The 19,164-nt window shown below is 40.1% G+C and overlaps 1 protein-coding gene across 2 annotated transcripts in view; it reads left to right on the top strand.

Annotated features, from left to right (window-relative positions):
* Positions 1–19,164, top strand: part of EML1 (EMAP like 1) — a 131,723-nt gene that overhangs the window by 54,672 nt on the left and 57,887 nt on the right. The gene's annotated exons all lie outside the window — the stretch shown is intronic.

Here is a 19,164-nt window from a genome sequence, read left to right as displayed (position 1 = left end):
CCGAGATGCTGTATTTTAACGCTATGTCTACATTAGCAGGAAATGTGGGACAAGAGGAAGAAATCTGTAAAGCAGAACAGTGCGTGGTGAGGACTCGGGTGTCCGTAAGTCCCTGCACTTACCGTGGACTAGCTCTAATCCGATGCTGTGCGCCAAACACACGTCAGCACTCGAGCCCTCCTGGTGCGCTGCTGGAGTGCGCTTCCACGACTTGGCCACGATATGAACCAAAGAGGGGTGCGTGGTGGTGATCGCTGCGCGAGCACCCGCTGGCCCCAAACTCAAATACGTATAGGGAGCCAGTGGTTATCGCAGTTAGCGGGCAGCGCTGCTGTGGCAGCAAGAGCTGGGGCGGCTATGCTGTCGTCTTCTTTGAGATGTTGTCTCCCAGTCTCTGGTCTCTTACCAGCATTCTTTCTAATTTGGGAAGAAATATGGTTGGTACACTACTCCTGAAAAGTTGTTAACTTGTTGTTCCACTCTTGAGAAGAGATTCTTAATACCGTGAACAAGGGACCATAGGGCTTGTGTTGGGCTTGAGCACTTCTGTAGGTCCAAAGATTCATTCATGGGGTTTTTTTTAATCAAAAAGCTCATTATGGACACTGGTCGTGTTCAGAACTGAAAATTGGAAACTCTTGACTTCTTTTCAGCAAAGTTTAATGGATTGGACAGAACCAAAATCAAGGCTTTACATTTACAACAGTTGTGCTTCATTGAAAGATCTAAGCCCAGCTATTTTAAAGGGGGGAGGTATGGGCGTAGCAGCGTACCTGGCCATTTTATTATTTAATAGCTCAGTGTTTCCATCTCTGTTTTTAAAGCTGAGTAAGCAGGATACAAATAGTAAGGTGTTTGATTATGGAATTCCCCCCTGCAGTGTGATTGATTATTGTATGGTGGGTTCTGCTTAGATTGTTTTTGCTACATTTGACAGTCTGTTATCTGAAAGACTTAGAATAAGCATATTATCTGCACAAGTCTGAAAAAAATGTTTCTGCCTGTCACACTAGTAGTCTTTCAGAACAAATTTATAGCTGAATTAAATCATTAGTTATCTGAACTATATTTCAGCTTTCTTTTATGACCTGGATGCTTTGTTTTGGTTTTTGGAAACAGTAAAGAAACTGAGTCGTGGGATTAAATGTTCAGCTATAGAATTGAAAAATGTTTGCTGTTGTGTTAAGCGAATGCTTTATAACTAAAATTCATGGAAGTTGGAAAATATGTGTGTTGGTGTGGTCTCCCAAGAGCAATACATCTGTATCTACTCATTTTTTATGGAGTTCGTGGTTGCAAGGCATTAAGGTGAACTTTACAGCAATGAACAGGATGGTGTGGTTTATTCCAGCATTGTCTCATGTGTAAGTTATTTGAGAGATTCCATTCTGTAGCTGTCATTCCTAGGTAGGATACTCTTGCTGGGACCCTAACCTCTTACATGAACACATAGCCCTGCGTGATTGATATGCTTATTTCTAAAATTTATTTAAACAGAGGGAGTCAATACTAGGACAACCTACTACTTTTTTTTTTTCTTTCTTTCCCCCTGCCCAGGGCAAAGCTAAATTGAAAGAACTCTTTCTCCTTTTATCTGCTTCTTTTCATAAAATTTACCTTGTCTCTGATGCATACTGATGTAATAAAGTCATTCTAACTTTGAAGATGAGTAACACAATGTGATAATGTTTAAATTTTTTCAATTAAAAGAAGGAATACAATGTAATGTAGATGGGGGAGACTGAATAAGGGATATGAAAGATGACAAGCTTGGTCTTTCAGATGTTATGCTATAAGCGGGTGTATAGGGTTGCGTAGGAGTAAAGCTTAACAAACCAGAGAGCTGTGGGAGCTGGAAGATGATAGTATAAAACTCAGGAGTCTGAGGTTAAGTGGATTCTGGTCTTGGGGGCAAACCTGATGCCCCCCCGCAGCCATCCGTTGCCATTTTCAGGCTACAATAGCTCGGGCAGATAAGCTTCCGTACACCGTGCGGCTGCTCGGGAGGAAGGTCTCCCTTCCCTCTCTTGCTCTCTGTGGTTTTACCCACTCAACACTTGACAGACTAATTTGTCAGAGTTAATTTAACATGCTAACCCAACAGAAACAAAAAGATCCACTCAGTGTTTGTGTGTGGTACTTTGGTTTTGCTTTTGCAAAAGTGAGTTTTCTGCCAGACTGGAGAATTAAATCAGCTTCCAGAGGCAGCAGAAGATAAATTATAGGAGTAGCGGGTGCTGCAGGCAAACTGGGGGCTTCTGGATTGGCCATTGTGTCTTGCGGAACTGGACCCTTGCTTTTGTCATTGCATCTGCTTGTGGCACCATGTGTTGCACGGCATCAATAAATTAATCCAAGTTAGAAGCGATACCCATCTGTTTTGTATTGTAGCAGGTAGAAGTGATCCCCTTTTTTCTGTATTGTGCCAGGAGTAGTGGTGGGAGGTAAAGTTTTAAAACAATGTGTGAGGCAATACAGGGAGAGGCAGGCAGAGCCACTAAAAGACCGTAATAAAGAGGAAAAGTACTTTTTGACTGCTGCAAGCGTGACTTATAATTGAATTAAAAGTTCATATAGGTGGAAAATTACATATACATCATAAATGTAATTTTCAGTCCAGTTACCCATTCAAAGCACAGTGCACTAACATAAATTTTTTACCATTGAGATTCCTGCATTTCTTTGAATGTTTAGCTTTTGTGGTTGCTTTCATGTGTGTCTGTGTTTTGTTGTGTGTGGGTTTTTTTGGGGTTGTGTTTTTGGTTTTTTTTTTCCCCTCCCTGGAAGCTATGAATCTCAATATTTTTTGTAATTCTTATGTGCTTTGCAGAATATGAAATCACATTTGATGTAAAAAATGTAATAGCCCCAGGCGCACAGGTGTACGTGAAACATTTTTTACACACAGATTTGAATTCCTAATTGCATATCATCTATTTTTTTTTTCTTGCATTTTCAAACTTTGCAACTATATATTTCTTGGAATTTTCTTTTTTACTTTTGAGAGAGAAGTATAATTTCTATCAAAAGAACAACAATCTCTCCTCCCTTATATCACCTTTCTTGAGAACATACTGGTTTCAGAGGCACATTGATCAGATTATTCCACAACTTTGCAGGAAAAAGCATACCCTAAAAATAGAGCGTGAATTAATTGGTAACAAACGTCATCGGTGTGATGCTGCTGCTCAGTTCTCAGAATCAAGTCTGGATGACTGCAGCTGAAGCAGTTCTCTTGATTACAGCAGACTCGATGCAAAGGGAAGATCATCTACAAGATCTCTGTGCATTGAGGAATTTAAAGAAAAATACTCTTGCAGGAGCTAGCAGTCATCTTCAGTGGTCCCGTGTAGGAAGGCCTGGATTGAGCGCCTTGCACTGGAGAGAGCAGTTGTGTGTCCTGTTTGTTGACGCTTCCAAGAAGCTGAAGTAAGCCTAAAGCAGCTCCATTGATTCCTGCAAGGCTCTGTAGGATTTTGCGAAGCCCAGAAACCATTTGGTCGGTGCTGGGTTATTAACCCTCATAGCTGTGACTCAGAAGGTTATGAGAGATTTGTGTGCATATTGTTCCAGGAGGGTGTAACTTCAGGGTTTTTCTCCTTTCTAGTTTTTATTTTGTTGTTTTTAATTTAAAAAAAAATGTTTAGCCTCAGGGAGCCCTCTAAATCTAAGCCTTTTACTGCCTCCCGAATTTCGCAGTTGCTTCTCTTGGTTTAAGTCTCTAGGCATGTGCGATGTGAAGCTTTGAAGTAGCTGTTGCCTGGCTGAAGTCTCTCTGGGAGCAGGGAGAAGGATAACAAAGTTTGTGCTTTTGACATTTTTTTTCTTGCCAGTATGTAGATATTTTAAAACCTTAACACAAAGCACAAGAATAAGTGAAACGGCTGATTTTTAGTAAAGACCCTAAAATTACAAAGAATTGCAAAGACTGTGTATCTTTTGTGGTTTGGTTTTAATTTGGAACAATTGCTAAAATCAGTGGTGGGGAAAACCACATATATTTTTGTCAGAGTTTTAATATCTAGCGTTAGGAACTGGTTAACCCATTTAAGAAGTGGAACGTGAGATTCAAGGGGGAGATATTTTGTTACAGCCCAGTTTTTTTAGATGATGCCCCATGGACCACTGACAAGTACCAGAAAAGATGAGGAAAGATATTTGGGAAAACAACACAAGCATTTAGATCTTTGTAATTCTGGCTCTGCATAGTGTCTGTCAGTCCCGCACTCAGCGAGCAAACATTTGCAAAGTCCATGGCAGTCTGTATCCCAAGCAGCAACCAAGGGAAAAACCTCTCTGCCTTCACCTTTCCTAGCAGGGCTCTTCGGGTGCTCTCTCAGCACTGCTCGTGAGTGCACCCCCGAGAACAAAATACATGTAGGCCGCCTTCTCCTGGCTATTCCTAACTTTTTCCAGTCTGACTCCCTTAAAAAGAAGTGTCTTGAGGGAGTGGATTAGAATTAGGACAAATACGTCAGGATGAAAAAAAAGGTATTTCAAACATCTTGACTGTGGCAGGGTGAAGTTCTTTCTGTTTGGGTGTTCCCAGCTGTGGCATGGAGCACTTCCTGCACTGCACAGGTTAGTATTAACTAAGATTACTAGATTTAGTATTGGCTGAAATATGTAAAGTGACTAAAAAACGTTAGTGTTATGCCCCCGTTGCTCAGTTTACCAGTCTGTCCGAGTTCGCCTGCTGCAGGGAGCCAAGCGGCATGGGCTGCCATTTCAGATCTAGTCTAGGGCACAAACCCCGTGCAACAAGGGGAGCATGCCCCGTGGTGCTCTGCAGAGGCACCGATGTTGTTTGAACCTTAGTTTATTTAATTAATTTGAGCCATTTGGTTCCCGGTTGAGCAAGGCAGCTTTTTGGGGTTCTGGATCAACATTGTTCAATCAGTCCTTACTGATCCCTTAGGTTCAACAGAGTGAAGCCCAATTTTGTAAGCCAAGGAAAAAACTGTCTTTGTTGTCATGACTTCTGTGCACTGTGGAAGCTTTATCATTGCTGTAAATGTAGTAGTAGTTTTTTTAGTAGAAACTTCATTTATCTTAAACCATGGTGTAAATGATCTGTTTTTACTTGCGGTTTATTGTAGTACCTGTTGTTCTGCTGCATAGATATTTATTCAGTTTCTCTTTGTATATATCCATTTGTTGTACTAAAATTAAATGTTAGACCTGTATAAAAATTTAAAATCATTCTGTGCTGGAAAGAACAATTCTGTGACTCCCTTGACAAGTCAGCAACTTGCATGGTTGTGAAAACTTTCGTCTTTTTTTCCAGTTACGACCAGGGAGAATTGACATGTTGTTGCTCTTACGAGTCCCTGTTACCTGTCCTTTAGCGAGCTATGGTTGAGAGCTGCATATTAAACCTCAGTTATATGTTACAATCTGAATGAGCTGAATTCCCACTTCTACGGCTGTGGGAATGGAAATGTGAGGCAGTGAAATAAGCTCAGTCCTTCAAGGCTCCTCCCAAGGTGGCTGGCACAGGGTGCAACAAAGGCCAGGGGATTCTTCTCACCTTCTGCAGGCACAAACCTTGGGAAACAAATGAACGTTGTTAAAGTGACTATGTCTTTCAGAATTTTTCAGCCTTTTTTTTTTTCCTTATGATAAAAGTAGCAGCTTAAATAAAAAAAAAGAAAAGCTTTTGACACTTTTGACAGACTTTCACATGATGATTAGATAGTAAAAGAAGGTGTGGGTTGGCAAGGCATTAGATATGAATGATATGCAAGTTCGTATGCATTTTTCTTTAAGCAACGTTGTTGTGCTGAAGATAAAGCCCTCTGAACAGTTGTGTACAGCAGAGGTTTTAAAGTGAAAATGAGTTGTATCTGTTTGAAATAATCCAAGAGAAGCTGGAGCAACCTACTGGCACTCTCATTTCTATTTCCGAATAACTCCTTTGTCTAGGTAAGAAGTTTTTAATACAGCATATCATGTGTATAATGTTAGAACTGTGTGCCTTAGCTTCCAGTTACACCCGGTGTCTTATTTGTTCACTTTCAAATTAACTTTCTGGATTAATAACCTTTTTCTTGCAGTGTATATTCTGAGAATTACCCTTCCTGCCCTTTGCCTCCTGTTGAGGGCGCAGGAAAAAACGGCTGAAAGAGAAGATGGTTTCTGTAGTTTGTATCGAGGAAGAGGAGGAATGGACAGAACGAGCAAAGATGGAGCAGGGCTTTGATGCAGCAATAGCATATCAGTTAGTCCAAAGGGTAATGGATTATGGGGAGATATGCACAAGACAGAAGGAAATACATGGCATTTAGTATTCCTGTAGGATTTTGGGACATCCAACTTAATTTGGCAGGGTATCATCAGCAGGTCAAAGGTAGTGGTGGCAGCAGAACTGGGTTCAGGTAGTGGCAACTGCCCCCTCTCCTTCTGCCGTGTTTCTGCATGCTTTGGGTTTTGTGCATGTCCTGAGTGCTGTGCCTGCTGGGAGCCTAATTCCATACTTTCCACCTGCTGGATCCCAGCTCCTTCCCGCGACACAGAGGGACCCGCTCCTACCTGCTGAAGCCCTCTGAGCTCCCGGCCTGGCCGCGCTGCCAGCCCTCTGCAGTGGCGGCTGGTGGGAGGCGCTCGCCCCGCGCCCTGGGACCGTGGCTCCCGAACGCAGCTCACAGAGGTGATTGTGTCCCTGCATGTACTGACTTAAGATACGGGGCAAGCTCTTCCATGAAGTTAGTAGCAGCAACAGCTGCCTGTGTTGCAGGGATTTGTCCTTGGGCAGTTGTGAGGGCCTGGTCCATGCTGCCCGTTTTTAGGTACTATTTTCTCTGCAAATTTTTAGCACCATTTTGATTTCTTGAGAGTAGGTGAGGCTGAGTTCTGGAGGACTCAGTGCTCTTGGGGGGACCCTTTTCCCACCACACTGCTGCTCTGTCCCGTTTGCCAGGCTGCGAGTCTTTCAGAAATCAGATGGGAGCTGCCAAAACAGCAGATGATGTTTCTGCTGCGCGTGCTGTAGTCTCTCATAGCACTGGTGTTAATCAGCCTTCATGTACAGGTCTCAGCAGCACACCTGAATGTCCTCCAGCCCTTGCCCCACCTGACTGCAGAGTCTTTAGCCCCACAGAACAGCTAAGGAGACCCTGACTGAAGGCTGCAGGGGTAGATTTTACCTATGATGGACACAGGGGACACCTTCCACTAGATCAGGTTGCTCAAAGCCCCATCCAACCTGGCCCTGAACACTTCTAATGATGGGGCATCCACAGCTTCTCTGGGCAATCTGCTCCAGTGTCTCTCCAGACACTGAGCAGGTTGAAGAGCAGAAGCCTCCAGAACCTGCACCATGAGAGCATAGTCCCTTGCAGAGTTTGTAAGGAAATGCACATTTCTTGGGTCTTGTCTTTACTCTGCTGTAGGCAGTTGTCTATGAAACAAAATATTTTTTTATCTTCTGGTACAGATCCACAGATGCTAATATACTCTCCTTGCTGTCAGTTGCTTCTGTGGGTGAAATAGCAAGCAGATAGAAAGTTTCAACACCCCTGGAAAAATTGGGAAAATTACTAAGATTTCCTTTTTAAGCACTGGGAAGTTATGAAAATGTTAGAACTAAGGCTGCATAATGAAGCTTAAACCACAACTGTTTTGTTCATGTGTTACAAGATTTTTTAATTACTTCATCACCCCCTATAGTTTTCATAGGAATTGTGCCTCATTCATTTCACAAGAGACTTTCCCTGTGTCCAATAAATCTAGTAAATGTATTTAATGTAAATTTGAAATCTATTAAATATAAAGCCAGTAAAATTGATATCCAGTCCAAAAGCCTCTCTTTTTCTGGCAAGGAGAGCTAGTAAGGCATTGAACTACTTGCAATACAGTAAATATATACATATAAATTAATTATTTTTTTCTAGGAATTTTTTAATGAATAGGGAAATGGGAACTGTCACACTGTGAATGACTGCTCAAAATGTGTTTTTCAGTAAAATACTTGTTTTTTTTTTTTTTTTTTTTAAACTTGATAGTGTGCTTATGAAGCTGTCTTGTTTCCGTTTTAAAAAAGGAAAAAAAAGGGAGGTGTGCTTAGAATATAGTTGATTGCTCGTGTGAGTGACTCCTTTGCCTTGGTGGTGCTCAGCGCTACAGCAGTTGCTTGTTGGCTTGAGTACAACTGGGGATGCCTGATCAACCAGATTGTTTTTCAGTTCTCTTAAAATTTTGACTTTGCAAATGCTTGGTTTTTGTGAAGAATCAAAATTTGGAAACTGTTTGTTACAAATAAGACCATTGAGCGTGAGGAGTTGGGTCAGTGGCCCAGGGAAGCTGCCGCTCTGGGGGTGAGATTTCTCTGCCATGGAGAGAGCCTGATGTCTGGGGGTTTTCCTAAATGGTCATGTTAAATATTGGGAATATGACCTTCTGATCTGTGTATCTTACCATGCGATTGTTTATTATGTTTGTGTCTCTTACATAACTAAGTATTTTCATGCTGAAGCTTTTCTGTACTAGACTTTACTCTTGTCTGTCTTCTGCTGAACTGAGGGGTATTTTGAAAAAGGCATCTCCGGCTTGTCTTGTCTGGCTTACAAAATTGATGTGCTGTGAGCAGATATTGTTTTCTGAGCTCTCTCTTCAGTGCACTAGGGAGAAATGTTTTCCAATCAGTTTCAGCCTTTTTCCCACCTCTCGTAAATCTAGCAATTTCCAAGTTCAGTATGTTGCTCGGCTTACTGCCCATGGAAATTACTGCTCTGTGCTGTGTTGAGGAAGTTTACTATACCTGAGCGCTGTTTTGGGCAAATCTTATCACTGAAATAATCTTTACATACTTGGAGACCGCTAATCTGTGTTCAGAACTGCTTTTAAAAAATGTACCTGTTCAAATCGTAAATAAAGATTGTAATGTTAAATGGTGTCCTGGCATGTTTTGAATTTGACTTCTGAAGTTTTAGCCTACAAAAAAAAAAAAAAAAAAGGATCAAAGACGGGAAGGTAAGTAAGTAAATAAACAAATTCCAGGTTCACAAGTGAGAACCCTGAAAATACTAAATTAATTTAGTTCAAGTGGCTATATTTGCTCTACCTGTGTCTGTACACTTGGATAGAGAGGTCTGACTTATGGGAGGTCCACCCACATTCAGAGCTAAGAAAGCAGAAGAGAACTTTTGCCTTAAAGCTGTATGGCCATATTAGCCTTAAAGGTTTGTTTTTGCTGGTAGGCTCCACCTTATCATGAAGGTTGAAGCTCAGATGCTCGGTAATCACGGGGCGACAAGAGCTTATCAGCCAGGCTTTCTGCAGGGTTTGTTCACACTAGTACTTCAGCTCAGTGCTATTAGGAGATGGCTTTTGGAAAAAGATTTGTTCTCCACAGACTTCGCCCGTGTGATCTCTCAGGTGAGACTCATATGGGAGAAGTACCGACTGCCGCCAGGAGGAAATCGGTCCCAGAAAGTCCTTGAGGGAGAGGAATAGTCATGAGCCAGGCTCTGCTTGGACCTTGGCCTGGGGCTTGTTCCCAGCCAAGGGCGGATCAGGCGTCTGCTGGCTCTCTCCCTTTTACTGAGGACTCTCTGTGTAGCCTTGGGGTGATACAATACTGCATTAGTTGATCAAAGCATATTTGTAAACTTTTTTCGACAGACATGAAAGCTATAGAACAGATTATCTCTATCTCCTCCTTCGTCTCCTCCCCCATGAAAACCTGAATTTCTTTTAAAAATAGGCAACGTGCATGTCGTTGTAGCCTTGCCAAATGCTGCAGAGGATGGGGCAGGCCTTGGAGTACAACTCCTTCGCCCTCACAGGGCGGCAGGACCACGCTTGCGTAGTGTGCTGGGAATGGCATCACAGCTGGGTGAAATGTGTGACAATGCTACACATCCCACTGTGGTAAAAATAAAATATGATCTCATGCTAGGGAATCCAGTTAAAAATAAAAAGAATGCAAATTGTCTTCGATTAGAGGAGCTTCATTTTAAACCAAATAATTTTTCAGATTATGTATGTTTCTCTGTTTCCTGAAACAAACCTGAAATAAGTTGGGGGTTTTTGTTTGTTTGTTGGTTTTTTGGTTGTTTTTTTTTTTTTTTTAGGATAGGGAATAAAGGGATTTTCTTCCTTCTCTGTATCCTAAAAAGCCCTAAAGCAGTCTTCTTCCTGGATATTACCAGGACATCTAACACTCTATCAAATGCAGCGTCTCTGGCTGTATTCGAGTCCTTGTCAAGGGCAGGTTGTTCTTTCTGCATTAATGTCAGTAAAGATTTTTTGCTGGAGAGTGAGAATGTGTGATCTGGAGATTTTAGAATAAAAATTATATTACTATTAATTATATTAATACATTATATCTGTCAGAATTAAATGAAAGAAAGACTTAACCCTAACTGAATACAAAGATGGACAATATGGGAAAAATTCCAGTCTGTTGTGGCCATCCTGTGTGCTTTTTTCCTCTCCCATCCAAGCAAGGCTGTCACTAGTTAATTCAACTACTTCTCACGAGCGCTAGGTTGACTGGCAATAGTGAAAAAAAATTGTACATTACTGTGAAAGACAGTAGTACTGAACAAGACAGGTTTTAAAAGAAGACTTAAAATAGTTTTCCAAATTTGAAAGATTTTTTTTCCTTTAAATATTTAGATTGTGATTTGTCTTTGTGACAACCTGTAATGAAACCTAATGTTATACTGCATTAATTTCAGAAACTAAAATATTCACGAGGTACAGAGTTCTGAAAAAAGTCAGACCACTGCTGGAAGTGAAGCCGTTAGCTGAGAACAAGTAACCAGAGTTTGCAAAAGTGATAAATCTGCTTTTGACATCAGTGACCCCTTCTGCAGGTGCAGGAGGAATGTTTTGTTCTCTATCTATTATGTCGCTTACTTTGAGTCTACAGAAAACAATCTGAAAAGCTGGTAAGCCTTTAAGAAGTGTAAATGCAGAATATTTGGGGGAGTTATATCTTACAAATAAATGCTATTGATTAGAGGCTGAGATTTTTCGATTCTTACGCATATATGATTATAATTTTCATTAAAATGAGGATTATAAGAAATTATAGGTAAGAAGTTAATGGTCCAAGTAAATTTGAGTATCAGTTGCCATTTTAATATTGAATATGAAAGTTATGAAAGTGAAGGAATGGATGCGAACGCAAATAGTTTCTTAAGTGTTTATATAGTGCTCTCTCTAACGTAACATAAAGGCTGCATTTAATTGCAGATCAACTAGTGGCCGATATGTCTTACTGGTTTCTTGCTAGTGTGAATCAGCTTTTCTCTAGGAAAATAACTTAAGAAGTACACAACAAACAAGATGATAAAATAAAATTGGTTAGTAATGCATTATCACAGGCTGACATCAGTAACTTTTAAAAGATGTTTTAAATCAGTTTTCTTGCCTTTTGCAGTCAGGACAGATTTAAGTAAAAATAAATCTTTCTGCTTTACTTGCATATGGCATAGTTGCAGAATCCAGTGGAGACACCCACTTTTTTTAAAGGCAGGGAAAATATATTGAACTAAGTACTGATAAAGTTTCTAAGAAAACATTTTGTGTGTACCAGTGTGTGGAGTTTATTTGTGCATGGTTTAAAACATGTTTAGCAGAAACAAATCTTGCATCTAAGTTGGTTCTTTTTGTCTAACAGTGCTAAACAAAAGCTGAAGTCTTATTAGCGTACATCATGTGATGAATTTGAATTCATCCCTTGCTAGCTTTTGTAGAATGACTTGAACGTTGAGCTGTAGCTGTGATGTGGAGATGAGACTCGTCATAAATGTTCTCCCATGTTCCACAATCTGCTCTTCTTCTCTCGTTCCTAAGGGTGTGATACAGGCACATCCTCAGCGCATCACCAAGAAGATAACGTGGTAAAACAGAGCCCAACTCTTCTGCCCTGAGATACCTCGATTAATTACCCTACCGGTTCCTTTCTTTACAAGTTTGTGTTAGACTGTATCTTCAGCTTCTTAACTAGGCAGATCCCATGGTGTCACTTCTCTCAGACTGCTACCCTTGTGTTAATATTATGCTACAGAAGGTTGTCTTTATTCTCCTGGCTTTTATTCACAATGTTGGGTTTTTTTTGTTTTTTGTTTTTTGTTTTTTGTTTTTTTTTTTAATGGTACAGACTGATCCCAGCATAATGTAGAGGAATGATAATTTGTTAAAAAGTTTTCTATTGATTTCTATGCTGAACAGAGCCAACACAGTCACTCTGAACTGTAAAGCATTTACATTGATAGACCTCTTCGGGGGAAAATTCCTCTAATTTATTGATATGTCAAAAATTTCTTCCATCTTCTGCTTAAGCACTATTGGAGAAGATCATTTTTAACTGGTTGATTTCCAAATAGAAGTTCATCTCCCATCTGCTAGGGGAAAAAACCAGTAAGCCGCTGGTTACAGCTCGACAGCTACAGGCAGGTCAAGGGCACATGCTTATAATTCTGCTACAGTGATTGCTGACTAATTAGCCACGAGGAACTTTCTGAGAATTTTCTATTAAGATCATTTTCTTCTCTCCCATTTTGTTAATGAATACAGTGCACCCAGCTGCGAGGCTCTGAGTGATGATTGCTATTATGGATTTATCCTTTCAAATTCTGCTTCTAATTTTAGGAAGTTATATTCCTCGTCTTTAAGTTTCTAGTGATAAAACTGTAAAAGGACAAGTTATTCCTCAGTGCATGTTGGGAAATACAGTAATAAGATTTTATAAATATTGGACTACAATAGCTAGCTATATTAGAGGAGGGAAAATACTATTCACAAAAATAACTATCTGTAGTCCATATATAGAATCGTAGAATGTCCTGAGTTGGAAGGGACCCACAAGGATCATCGCGTCCAACTAAGTAGATGTAGTAGATGAACAAGTATTTGGATTACAATTTTTTTTTTTATTCGAATGGTTTAGAAGTGGTCTGTTCTCACAAGATGATTTACATTACTGTTCCTGTGGTCTCTTTCAGATCACCTATCTCTTGGGTTCCCAGTGCAGTCCAGAGTATGGCATTAGGTGGATGTGTGGGATAGAGTTGTCTCCTTCCTGTTTCCTCCTACACATACATACCTTGTGAGGACATGGAAAAACTAATCTGGTCTGTTCAGATTACTTACTGTGAGATGTACCTGATTGTACCCAACTAGGGCATCTCCTTGCAATGCTAATCACTCTTAAGTACATGCATTAGAATAGGGATTGAACTGAAAAGTTGTCCTACCTGTTCAGAGACTGTATGCATATATAAATATATAAGCTTATAGATAGGCATGATATTGTTCCTATGGCTATCTGGTTTAAAGATTAGATTTGATTTCTTGTTCCTCACAGTCAAAGGTTTCCAGCTAAAAAAGCACACATGGTGCTTGCACTTTTATCCTGTTATATATACTTTTATAGTGAAATGCAATTAGAGGATTTGACATAATAAAGGCCATTCCTTTAGCGTTCAGCTGGCAACTAGTTTTGCTTTCCGAAACTTCATGTAAAGCAACATGGTTTTACAGTTTTAACTGTAGTTAAAGATTTGTCTGTTTTTTCCCTAACCACACAAAATAACAAGATTAAATAGGATAACATTATTTTGGGCTTTAAATCCACTTGCTTCTCACAGTGGAACGCTCTAATCTGGTCAAATCAGGGTCTAGCAGACCAGTCCAGTATGTACCAGACTTTATGATAAGCTGTTGCCCATATGTGTTGTCATTGTCCCCAGGAGACAAGCCTGGAAAGCTGCTGCTGTGTTTCAGGTACGGTACAATGTTCTGCGTTAGAAGAGTGGATGGAGGAAAGATATTTAGTCTGTGCAATGCTGTCGACACTAATCTTTTAAACAAAGAGGCTTGGCGTAGTGTTGTCAAAGGAAACTAAACCTGCTGTTTTATTTTCCCATTGTTCTCTTGAACAGAGAGTCTTTTGGTCTGCAAACGACTGCTGACATTATGCCACAGAAATTGCTACAAGGGGAATACTTGGTACTTTCCAGATCTTGCATCTAAGCCTGGCAACGGTGTGGTGGCTGCATTCCCCTGTTTATGTGCCACAGCGAATTGCTCGTGTTCATTTTGCGAGATGTTTTAATTTTAAACCGTGGATGGTTGTGTCCCTTCCTAATTCTCCTTTTTCTCTCTGTTGCTGTCAAGTCAGACAGACTGTATCTGTCGAATAGGTTGTCTGGCTGACTTCTGTGCCCCAGACTCAAAGATGCATGAAATGAACCAAAAAGGAAGGACAGGATTTTGAAGACGCAGGAGATGCCTGCCACAGAGGGATTTTTTTTCTGCACTGTTAGTGTTTCAAGCTAAACAGATGGCATTGAGAGAGGTGAAGCGGAGAGGTCATTTGAAAGTTAGTGTGACTCCCAGGGAGCTTGAAGAAAATAGTTTAAGTAACTCAATTACTTGCATGAGATCTCAGTGATGATGTGGGCAGGAGAAGGGGAGGTTGCCAAATGTGTACCAAGTGACACGTGCCACATCTGACAGTTTTGCAGAGTTAGTGGAGTCTGAAAAACGTGGGCCTTTTCAGGTGGAAAAATGTTTCTGGAAGTGTAGCATCTTCACTGTTCTTACCTACTTGCTAGTATGCTGGGTCAAATCCAGTCTATAGTTCTCCCTATCTAAATTCAGCTGCGGGATTGTTCTTTTTTGTTTGCTTATTTTTTAATAAATGCTATTCTTAACTTTCTCTCCTTTGGTGTCATGGGCTTTCTGAGCAGCTACCGTGTTCCACCATACAGGTGGTGGCATGCGGGGGGTGGAGAATTCCTTTCTGTCCATGTGCGTGTTTCATAAGGCTCTAGTAGCGGTCATGAAGTTCATAGTGATTTCCAAGGAATGTAAATACTTGTACCAATTAATTTCAGGAGGTGTGCTGAGTGTGATACACTTACCGATATCTCTCAGTGACGGACAGTATTCCTACCAGTCAAGCTCAGTTCAGGCTTGTTGGCACAATCTATATCTTTATGCTAGAAGAAGGCCATCTCTGTGTGCGGGTGATGCCGCCTTTCCACTGCCGTCCCTTGGCATGTTTTTGATCACATGGGTTATCTTTAATTTTTGCCAGAGACCACTGCCGGAATTTGCTATCCCCAGAAGGCTTAGATTTTCTTTTCTGATGTCCTGCAGAGTGTCTAAATTCAGGGACAACTCTGGCAAAGACTTTAAGATGCTGCTTTTAAAGTGTATTATAACAGTGTCTAGCAACCACACCCCCATTCTGCTAGGTACTTTACAAACATATAACGCACAGAATATATCCTGAAAACTTCTGGAAGTACTTTGTGTACAATTTGATCCTGTTAATTGGTGCTCCAAAGAGACCATGTAGATTGAATAAACTCAAATTTGTTTGCTAGTCTTTTGAGAATCAGTACCTAATGATTCCACTACTTAATCAGCTGCCATGGTCTGAGCTGGACAAGACAGTCACAAAATTAATATCTGCATAAGGCAAAGGTGGAATAATAAGTTTAATGAAGTAGTTCTTCTGGGGGGAGAAATGCCAAGTCTATTTTAATTATTGCCTACACCATTAACGGACAGTTCAGATTTAGGTTTTCCAGCAGGTAACATCTGTAGAAAATAGTATGCATTTTAATATGCTTTCTTCTAACTAATAGTGTAAGTATGTCGTTTTGCTTTAGCCTACATACAAGGAAATAATATTGAAATGATTATTGTAAACAGCATACACGTCCTGTTGTTGGCTTTGCTTCAGATGTTTCTTCACATTTGGCTAAGTTCAAGTAATAAATTGCTGAAAAACTGGAAGACGCTCTGGAAGCAGATTAGTCATCTGACTCAGTATTGTCTTTTAGTTTGCCACAAGAAATCTTTCCAATCTATGAGATCATGGATTAGCTGGTTGGAAAATTTAAAGAGAGGCATGAGGAACATTCCCTTTTTTTTCTGCCTTCTCTTTGAAACCTGCAGGATCTCAGCAAAGCATAAATGACAAATGACTCTTCTTTCCAAGCTTTACCACAAATATGTATTACGATGAAAAAATCAGGCATCTGAATTGATACCTCCTCATTTTATCTAATTTTGGACATTGTAGGTGGCATTTATGTCATGAGATGCAGATTTACATGTTTGAGACAGTGGTTTAGACTTGCATTATAATCCATGAAAAGAAATGAACACTTGTAGAACGTGATTCACTTCAGATTTCTAAAAGCAGGTTATATAAATTTCACTTTAAAAGTCCTTTTTCTTCCCATTGAGGGAAAAAGGCAATGATTAATTCTAACATGCTATCGATGCTACCCATGTAGGTGATATGATGTCTGTTCTGTCTGTCCATGGGGAAAAGTGGTGGTAGTGACTGATAAGTAGATCTAACGCTTCCAGGCAAATTGTTAGGATTTGTAGTCTCCTTCATATGCCTTTCAAGATAGTGAACATCTGTGGGTTTTATGACCACTAGATTGCAAAGAGGTCACCAAACCTAAACATATTGACACTGTTAGAGTTGCTAATGTTGAATTTAGTGTCGCAAAAAGTAGCACATATCGATATAATGGTATTCTTATTATATGGCAAAGCTGTGCAGTAACGGTTGTGTATTATTGCTGCAGATTTCTATTTATGTGGATTTCTTTTAAAAGCATGCTTTATGTTTCCTTGGATCCACCTGAAGGGTTTTGAGGATCTTTACATCATTATTATAAAGCGCTTTTCTCTCAGTTACTGTAACTGTACAACCAAAGCACGCTTGTAACCCAGCTGCCGCGTGAGTGCATGCATGGACCCTGCAAGCGACCGTGGACCTTGGACCACCCCAAGGCACAGCAGTCGGTGGCCTCTTGACACCCCACAGCGCCTTCCTCCGAACCCCCCTGCTCCCCTCCCAGCCCACCCCGTGTGAGATCCTTGAGGATGTGGTTTGTCCAGGAGAAAATGTGGAACTAGGTGCTATAAAATGTATAGTCACTTTAAATTTAATATTGGCTTGGAAACAATAATAATAAGATGACTCTACTTGGAGTCTAAATTGCATTACAAATGTGTGCTAAAAATTTCCTCGCAAACGTTCTTTGCTGTGAGGATGAGCTGTATACTGCAGAGGCAGATCACAAGTTAGGCTAACGATACAGCTTTTGCTCTTGTGGGCAGAGTAGATGACATCTGTTGTGACTTTTTTGTTGTTGCTTCGTTAATTTATATCATGAATTATTTTTTCTGGTACCATACCACTTTGCTTATTTGGCTGCGTTGAAGTTGCAACTTTATTGCTCAACATACTTGAATATAATGATCTCAACGGCAAGAACATTCCATCCTCTCCTTGCATAACAAACAGGTTATGCTTATTTTATAATTGAACTTTGCATTCTTCGGAAAACGTAGTTTTATTATATTCCATGTCTCCTTTCTAGCTTACTTTTATATGTGTGCGAAGGGGAGGCAAAGTGAAGTGTGACCGGGCTCTAAGAAATCTTGTCTTCAGTTGCAATCTTGCTGGAAGTTGTTACAAATTTTATTCTTTTCTGCATCCTTGGAAGGGAACTGCATCCAGCGAAGTAACCATCATAAAAAGGCAAGTTGTATGTTGCAGCAAGGACGAGGGTTACGTCCGCAGGGACCAGGAAGAAGGGTGATGGCGGAAGGCACGGACACGCTGCGTGCAGGGGAAGGGTTTGCTGGTGCCTGTTGGTCAGCGAGGGTGCGAGGGGAAGGGTCACAGTGGCAGCTGGGAGAAGGGGGAAGGAGAGAGAGAGATGTACATCTTAATAGTTACTAGTGGGAGGATTTTTTTATGGGGTTGTAAATAAACCAGTGCCACTGATTTACTATTTGAAGATTTATATTTGAGCAAAAATACTGTTTCTTTAAACTTAAAAATTAGTGAAATTGATACTTCAGTGAGCATATTTTCTTCTGTAACAAGGGCTAGAACATTTTAACACCAACCAGTTTCTCCCTGGGTTTCCTTCTCTGCCCTGCATTTGGGAACTGGCTATTTTTTCTTGACTGAACTCAGATGCCGTGCCGTCCTGCGTTTGGCAGAATGGCCGAAGTTTGAATTTGGCTTGTATTGGTTAAATCAAGCTTTTGATTTGGTTGCCTATTGTCCAGTATGCTAATCCATGTTATTTCCAGCTGAGTTAAAGTGTAAAGTCATTAGAGCAGCGTGGGCCTTTTGTTTGTACAAGGAGAGGTTAAGTTCTGCAGGCGGCTCATACTGCTGCCAGCATGGCTGCTAATCTGAATTTGGGGATTAATTACCTGTAACAGCTGCAGGACAGAGGCCTGTGTGGAGCAGAAGTCTGATTAGGCCAAAGTTTGAAAAGCTTTGTCGTGGGGAAAGTTTTTCAGCATTTTTCAGGAACCTGAGTTCTGGTTCTGTTTCTTTAGAACTGGGTACTTAAATATGACTATATTCAGCCTAATAATATCCTAATGTTGATATTTTAAATCCTATAACAGAATTAACAAACAATTTAAACTATATTAGCCTGTAGCTATTTAGGGACTGTGAATGTTGTTATAGTCTTTGTTTCTGAGTCGTTTCTAATTCAGCTTTTGGTAACCGCAGATAGCTGTTGGGGGTGCAAGGGGTAAGAAAGCCAAACACAGCTTATGAACAGATTTCAAAACCAATTTGTATTGGGGTGGTTTGGAGATGAATATATATATATATATATATATAATTTTTTTTATTTTAAATGCAATTTTTTCCCAGATCCTTCTGATTAAAAGTTTGTATGTATTAACATTTTTGGACATGCTTTTAAATGCACTCAGAAGCTGTTGTTTTCCTGTTTGAAACACTTACTTTGTTTTAAAATTCAACACTAATTATTATTATGCACCAGTCGTTTAACTTTCATTTTATGCCCTTGTACAAAAGAAGTGGAAAACTCTGGTTTGGAATGGAGGAGAATTAAGTACACAAGAAATGAAAACAAATACCAGTTTCCTCACAAAGAGAGATCGGCTTTAACAGAAGAAATATGTGTTGTGGACTTGCATTAGGAATGAGGGAGAAGTTGATTATGATTGTAGATAGTAGCATAAACATCCATTTTTGCTAAAGTATAACTTATTAAATCTTCAAATGAAAGCTATAATCCAATCATCACTTGACTAACATTACTTAAAACGATCCAGTAAGTTAATACCCAACTTTTTTTTAGGTTTCAAATCCACCTAGTTAAATAAAACCTT

The sequence above is a fragment of the Platalea leucorodia genome (genome assembly GCF_965183815.1).
Source record: "Platalea leucorodia genome assembly, chromosome: 7".
NCBI lineage: Eukaryota > Metazoa > Chordata > Aves > Pelecaniformes > Threskiornithidae > Platalea > Platalea leucorodia.
This window is presented reverse-complemented; position numbering and strand designations above follow the sequence as displayed.